The following is an 8,076-nucleotide window of genomic DNA, read 5'->3' on the forward strand; positions in this document are numbered from 1 at the left end:
TGTGTGGACCAAAAATGATAAAATCACAGCCAACAAGTCCACATGACGCTACACGAGTCAAATGGATCGGTAACTCGCAAGTACAACGCACTAACTATTCAATAAACGCAATTGCGCGCTGCACCGACCCATTGGAGTAACCGACAACCAATTCAGCCCCATAACTAATAAAAATGATTTTCAACAGCCCGTACATCAAACCAAGTGTCCCCGAGTTGAATTGGTCATTAATCACTTCAACCTTCGCGTTAAACGCATCAAACTACAATTCTAGTCAACCGAACACAATCTTTCACACGATAACTAGTTGACCAATCTAACGAACACCAATGAACATGGTTTTTAAGTATGATATACTAGACATACCTAGGAGGATTTCGGTGCAAAAACCCCACTCAAAACAGTCCAGGAAATGCTTGTTTGGACAGCCACCCGGTTAGCCTACAATAAGCCATTAATCGATCAATACGCGTGTTATAACAACCAATTATGATGTAAAAGAATTGGGGACTCGTAGTACTAACCTTTAATTGATGTTTTACGCTCACGACTTGGCCGGAAAAAGGAAAATCGCAGGGGGAGGGGGGGCTAGAGCTGCCGATCGGGATTAGCAAGAGAGGGGGGAGTTAGGGTTTCAAGTATTATGTTATAACATAAAAATATTTCATTCTAGACCCTCTAATTTGAATAATAAGGCAACTTGGAAGAAAGTTAAATGATTAAACATACCGGGATGGCGTAAAGGCTTCCTAGAAACATCGATTAAATCCTGAGAATTATACATACTTTACAAGCTTTAAATCTTTGAACCGGAAATTAACGGGTGTTACATTGGCCATGCCTGGCCATTCCTCTATAACACGAGCTATGGCTACTATGAAAAAAAAAATACAAATAAGGGTATTAGTCAACCATGTATCTTGAACGGCTAATAGGATGGTGTATGATCATACTGACTTGCTAGACTTCTGATAGACCTCTCCGAAATGCGATAAAATAAAACAACTAAGCAAGTAGCAGCTATTCATTCAATTGAAAAACACACAATATTCACAGTTTTCTAGTGCGTATAATATATAATATGTAAATACTAATAGGTACGAAAATGTCCCCAAAACATTTATAAGCTGCAAAATATGGAGAATGACTTCTCACCTTAACGATTAAGCGAAAAACGAGAGATAGAATAAACAAGTAAAGTTAACGGGATGATTTTTCTGATCCGATCAGCCCTGATACTTCTACAACATAAAATAGATTCAAAACTGAGAACATGGCCGCTGGAATCAATCCAAACGGATGTATAGAACTCCGATTATGAGGTTTTCAATAAATAAGCGAGCTGATACTGACCAGAACTGAACAGCGAGTAGGGAGTCGGGTTTTGGTCAGTACACTCAAAATCTCAAAATAAATCTAAAAGTTTTCTAGACCAAAAGATAGTTCCAACCAGAAGTGATAGAAATCGATTGGTCAACTTTGCTGACCGATTTGCCTTTGAACGGGTCGGAGTCCAATTGACCACCGAGACTCCCTCAATCAGAAAAATTGATTGAGGGTTTTTGTTCCTTAGATAAAAGTATATAATTTTGAATAAGACAACTTACCCCGGATATGAATAGAAGGACTAGAAAATCGTGGTCAAAGAAGCCTTAAACACCAAAGTCAACTATTCTTGAAAGAATTTGATTAAACTTGAAGAATATGATAATGGGGAACGGGAATTCGTGAGTTTGATGCTATGAACGGCTGATACAAGGGTTTTAGGGTTGGAGATGTGCTAGTTGTTTTAGTAATTACTTGATTAAGGAAACCGAATAACATATTTAAGACAATTAGTTCAATTATTTCAAATATGTTGGTGTGATGAACAAGAAATGGATGTAGACAATGTATAATAGTAGATTATAAAATAAGTTCCTGAAATTAGTCCATCATATTTTGTTTTTTTGGCAAAATATGTCCCTGTAGCTCGAAAATGCATTTTTAGTCATTTTAAACAATTTTGACAGTTGTTAAGGTTTATTTGACATGATTGAAAGTTATGAAATTATAATATAAGTTAACCAAGTTAAATACCAATAAATACAAGTTTTTATCAATACAAAATATCCTAATTATATTCCCGAGTCTAAACGAATACTGTTATGAATATGAAAAAGTTCGAAATGTTATCGTGTCCCATACTTTTGGGAATTTCGTATCGAAATTAGAGAAAACTAAAACAAAAATAATATAATCAAATTTTTAAGGAAAAAAACTCTCTTTTTTTAAATAAATTTAAATTTAACATAACATGGAACTTTGAGTAGTCGGAGCAACGCTTCAAATGATAATCCGATAAGAGCACTTATACCAGCGACGTATCCACCATGTTCTTATCATCTTAACATTTGTATCGTTACCCAAAACCACTTTCGGGTCTAGATTATAACACAACATTGTACGTATTATGATTTCCATGCGAGGACATGGATTATTATGTTCCGGGCCATAATTACGTTTATCGTCGGATGGTCCACATACTTCGTCCCATCGTGTGGGTTACAAAACATTTTAAAGACATAACGTCGTGAGAAAGTAGAAGTTTTTAATTAATCTTAAAGGTAAAATTAAAAGATCATAAATGTATGAAATATTTGAATTAAAACAAAATGAGGCAAACCTCCGAGTTTGTTTGATGAAAACATTGAATTTTTTTTAAATAACTTTTGATATGAATGTATAAATCACAGCCAACAAGTCCACACGACGCTACACGAGTCAAATGGGTCGGTAACTCGCAAGTACAACACACTAACTATTCAATAAACGCAATTGCGCGTTATACCAACCTGTTGGAGTAACCGTCAACCAATTCAGCCCCAAAACTTATAAAAATGATTTTTCAATAGCCCGTACATCAAACCAAGTGTCCCCGAGCTGAATTGGTCATTAATCACTTAAACCCTCGCGTTAAACACATCAAACTACAATTCTACTCAACCGAACACAATCTTTCACACGATAACTAGTTGACAAATCTAAGAACACCAATGAACATGGTTTTTAAGTATGATATACTAGATATACCTAGGAGGATTTCGGTGCAAAAACCCCACTCAAAACAGTCCCGAAAATGCTTGCTTAGACAGCCACCCGGTTAGCCTACAACAAGCCATTAATCGATAAATAAGCGTGTTATAACGACCAATTATGGTGTAAAAGATTTGGGGAATCGTAGTACTAACCTTTAATTGATGTTTTACGCCCACGACTTGGCTGGAATAAGGAAAATCGTAGGGGGGGGGGGCTGGAGCTGCCGATCGGGATTAGCAAGAGAGGGGGGAGTTAGGGTTTTAAGTATTATGTTATAACATAAAAATATTTCATTCTAGCCCCTCTAATTTGAATAATAAGGCAACTTGGAAGAAAGTTAAACGATTAAACGTACCGGGATGGCGTAAAGACTTCCTAGAAACGTCGGTTAAATCTCGAGAATTATACATACTTTATGTAAGGCCCCGTTCCCAGTAACCCTACTTTGGTGTTGGATTTATTCATAAACACAGTTCTAAAATCAGAGTTAATTTAAACTTTCGCGGAATAATTTAAAACTTAAAACATCACATTATGAACGTTCACTTTTGTCTTAACATACAAATTGTCTTTTTGATAACATAAAATAAAATAGTTATGACACTTCTTCATAGATGCTAGTCTCTTTAGCTCGTGCCATGTGTCCCTCCTCAAGCCAGCTGCCTCAACCTATTTGTCTGCGTGCATACTAAAAGGCAGCTACGCTGAGTGAGTTCTATTTAATCAATTAACATACCATACATTCCTATCCTTACTCATACGCGTCCAAAGATACGTATTCATACCTTACTTTGCTATTACTTCTTTCACACGTACTTTATATGCATGCATACGTACTTACATACTTTCTTTCATAAAACCCTATAGTATACCATAAGCTATTCTATCTTAAACATCTCAGATATTATAAGGGTCTGGTCCCTAACATCTCAGATATTATGAGGGTCTGGTCCCTATCATCTCAGATATTATAAGGGTCTGGTCCCTATCATCTCAAATATTATGAGGGTCTGGTCCCTATCATAAGCGCATACTTTACTTGTCTTATGCATATAATATTTACATACACATTCATTCACATAACCATCATATATTAATAACATTCAATGCACGATCATACACGTATCATATACCTATCACTTAAGATAAGCATTTTAACTGCCACATAGGAGTATGCACGCAGCCCCGAAAACATAACAAGGAAATGGGGCAAGAACTCACCTGGAGTCTGTTTCTCTCGCCGTTAATGGTAATGCCCTTCCTTAGCTGTGCACGGCTAACTGTACAATGCATTATGCGTATCAATTATCCATTACTACTACTTCCTACATCTAAGTTAATGAAACTCTCAACTAACGGGGGTCTGGGGGCAGCGCCCCTGGTAGCGGGGTCTAGGAGCGGCAGCCCCTAGCAGGGTCCAAGGGGCAGAGCCCCTGGCTGGGTCACATTTTAACAAAAATGCATTAGAAAATGAATCGGGTCACATTTTAATAACAACTTAAACAGTTTCGCATGGGAGGAATTTTGTGTAGAATTTCGCTTCGCATAACTTTTTCGCTTCTCACGGCTGAGCGAAGCGAAATACCCGTTTCACTTCTCATGGATGAACGAAGCGAAACACCTGTTTCGCTTCCCATGGATGAGCGAAGCGAAATACCCGTTACGCATCTCATGGCTGAGCGAAGCGAAATACCCGTTTCGCTTCTCATGGCTGAGCGAAGCGAAATACCTTCATTTCTTCGTTTTTACCATTTTATAAGCCATTTTACTTCGTGACTCTTCTTCAGGACCTGATTTTTACTCTTTCTCAACTTTCAACACATTCTGACCCCATGCACCTGATCCTGAACCCATATCTCTCATAGTCCAAACGCCACCTTTTTATCTTTAAAGTGCACCCGAGAGGTTATAACCTACCAAGTTTATAGTTTTCTTACATTTCACAACCCGATCTATCATTATATCTATTTGCATGCCGATTCTAACCATAAAACTTAACCATTTAAACCGAAACCTACCTTTTGCTTCCGGTTCGAGTTCAGATCCGGACAATACGTAGATCTGGACGTGATTCTTGTTATTTTGATGATGTCTACACATGAGATTCTTCCTCTTTTTATACGGATTTGGATCCGGAATGTAGAGAGAAAGTGTGTGTGTGGTGAAAGGTAACAAAATGGTGAAAGGGTGGAGGGGTTAGGCTTTATATAGGGAGCCATGGACCCCACAAGCCACTCACAATTCCAAATTCAAATATTATCTAAACACTTAACACACGACTAACTTAACGACACATAGTTAATAACAAAACTTTCCGTCATTTATTATTTAACAAAAGTTGGATGTTACACTTTACAAGCTTTAAATCTTTGAACCGGAAATTAACGGGTGTTACAAGTCCACCCCCTTACAATGGGATTCGTCCCCGAATCCCGATGCGACAGGAACAACTGCGGATAGAGTTTCATCATCTCATCTTCGGACTCCCAAGTAGCCTCGGAACCCCTACGGTGCCTCCACTACACCTTCACCGGCTTAACCACTTTATTCCTCAAACGCCTTTCCAGACGGTCGATTATAGCGACCGGTTCTTCAACGTAGTTCAACTTGCTATCGAGCTCAATATCATCAAGAGGCACATGGGCCTCCTCGTCGGCTAAACATTTCCTCAAATGGGACACGAGGAAAGTAGGATGAATCCCTGCGAGCTCATCAGGTAACTCCAGTCTATACGCTTCCTCACCAACACGGGACAATATACGGAACGGACTAATAAACCTCGGCCTAAGCTTCCCCCTCTTACGAAAACGAATAATACCCTTCCGAGGAGAAACTTTCAACATAACCCGATCCCCAACCTCAAACACAATAGGCCTTCGTGTAAGGCCCCGAACCCCGGGAGCCTCACAGTTGGTACCGATTTTTAACAGTGAGCTTGTTTAATTCACGGTAGTCAATGCACATCCGCATGCTACCGTCCTTCTTTTTAACGAACAGGACCGGGGCACCCCAAGGTGAGATGCTCGGTCAAATAAAGCCCTTATCGAGCAAGTCTTCCAACTGAGCCATAAGTTCTTTCATTTCATTCAGTGCTAGACGATAAGGGGCCTGAGCAACGGGTTTTGCGCCCGGCACAAGGTCTATCTGGAATTCGACCTTGCGGTCCAGCGGGACATCTGACAAATCATCTGGAAATACATCCGGGAAATCCCGAACAATAGGAACATCACCGACGGTAGCCACCTCGGTTTTCATATTTATAGCATACGCCAGATACGCCCCGCAACCTCGCTGCATCAATCTCCCCGCTTTAAGCATAGATATGATATGTGGCGTCGCACCACTCCGATCACCGAAGACAGTGACTTGGGTCCCATCCGGGGCCCACAGACGAACAAGTTGCTGACCACAAATGATTTGAGCATCAACACTCGCGATCCAATCCATCCCGAGCACCACATCGAAACAGCCAAGCGGCATCAAATACAACCGCACCGGAAATTTATACCCAGACAACTCGAGGGAACAACCTTGAATAGCCCTAGACACGGACACGGATTTTCCTACGGCGACCTCTACCTCAAACACATCGACTACGCGCTCGGGTGATTTATTCAACGAGGAACAGAAAGCGGTAGACACAAAACTTCTACTGGCACCCGAATCAAATAAAAATGACACCTGTAATTCATCAAGTAGAAAGGTACCTAGGACAATATTATACTACTGCTTTGCTACACGATCAACACATACGACTTCAAAGGAATAAGAAACTATAACGGTGGGATGAAAGCTAAATAAGGAAAAGTACATGAAACGACATCCGCATCCTCCTTCGCTTCCTTATGGGAGATGTTGAAGGCCCTCGCTGTTGGTACATAGATGTCAGTAGTTCATATGTCTAATGTCTGTAATCGAGTCTGTAATATTGTTTGTGTATTTGTTTGTAAAAGCGAAGTTGTTGACAAGTTCGCTTAGGCGAACTTGTTAAACGAGCGAAGTTGTTGACAAGTTCGCCTAGGCGAACTTGTTGAACGAGCGAAGTTAAGGACAACTTCGCCTGAGGCGAAGTTGTCGTGTATTTATATAGTGTACGGCTTACTGTTTACGGGTTAGAGTTTTGGTTGATCAAGTGGTTTAGTTACGTGTAGTTCAGTGAGTCTATTGACGTGAGGTCGAGAGTTTGTAAGTAACACGGTTCGAGTTATTAATATAACGTGTGTTTGTTCGTATCGTGTTCGTGTGTTTGTGAGCTTGTGTTCTACGTCCGTAACGATCTACACAGGGATTCCGCACCTGTGTATATCGGGATATCTCGTGTGATCCGTCCAGGGAACCTACAATTGGTATCAGAGCATTTGCTCGATTGTGTGGTTCGGGATATTCACGCGGGTGTAGAATTCGTCTCATTTCGGGTATTCATGGGATGAGTTTGTGGTGTTTTTGCTCATTCTAGCCTCCTACCAGTGTGTTTAAGCCTTTAAACCGTCAGAATCGTCGTTAAAATCCGTTTTTCAGATCTGTAGAAAGTTTAAGTTCGTCAGGCGAAGTTGCTGTTCATCAGGCGAAGTTGCCGTCAGGATACGTAGGGTTTCAGCGAAGATATAAGGAGAAGCGAAGTTATTCACAACTTCGCCTACCTCCTCAACTTCGCCTAACTCAGCGAAGTTATCCTCAAGTTCGCCTAGCTCAGCGAAGTTCTCATCAAGTTCGCCTACTTTCTAAGTTCGCTTACCCTAAGCGAAGTTATTCTTAACTTCGCCCAGTCACGCAAATTTAAGAAGAATTCAGCGAAGTTATTACTTAAGCGAAGTTATCCTTAACTTCGCCTACAGTACTGTTCAGAAGAAATTTTTTTAACTTCGCCCTTTTCAGAATTTTTCGGGTTTCTTAGTCTTCAAGAAGGATGTCGTCGATCAACATTTCGGAGCTTGTAAAGATGGAAGTTGAAGCGGGGTCAGCTACAAAGGCCCCAAGGTTGCTGAAGGGAACCGATTT

This window comes from Bidens hawaiensis, unplaced genomic scaffold (genome assembly GCF_021521415.1).
Source record: "Bidens hawaiensis isolate Kalapana, Puna unplaced genomic scaffold, B.hawaiensis_p1.1 tig00042247_1, whole genome shotgun sequence".
Taxonomy (NCBI): domain Eukaryota; kingdom Viridiplantae; phylum Streptophyta; class Magnoliopsida; order Asterales; family Asteraceae; genus Bidens; species Bidens hawaiensis.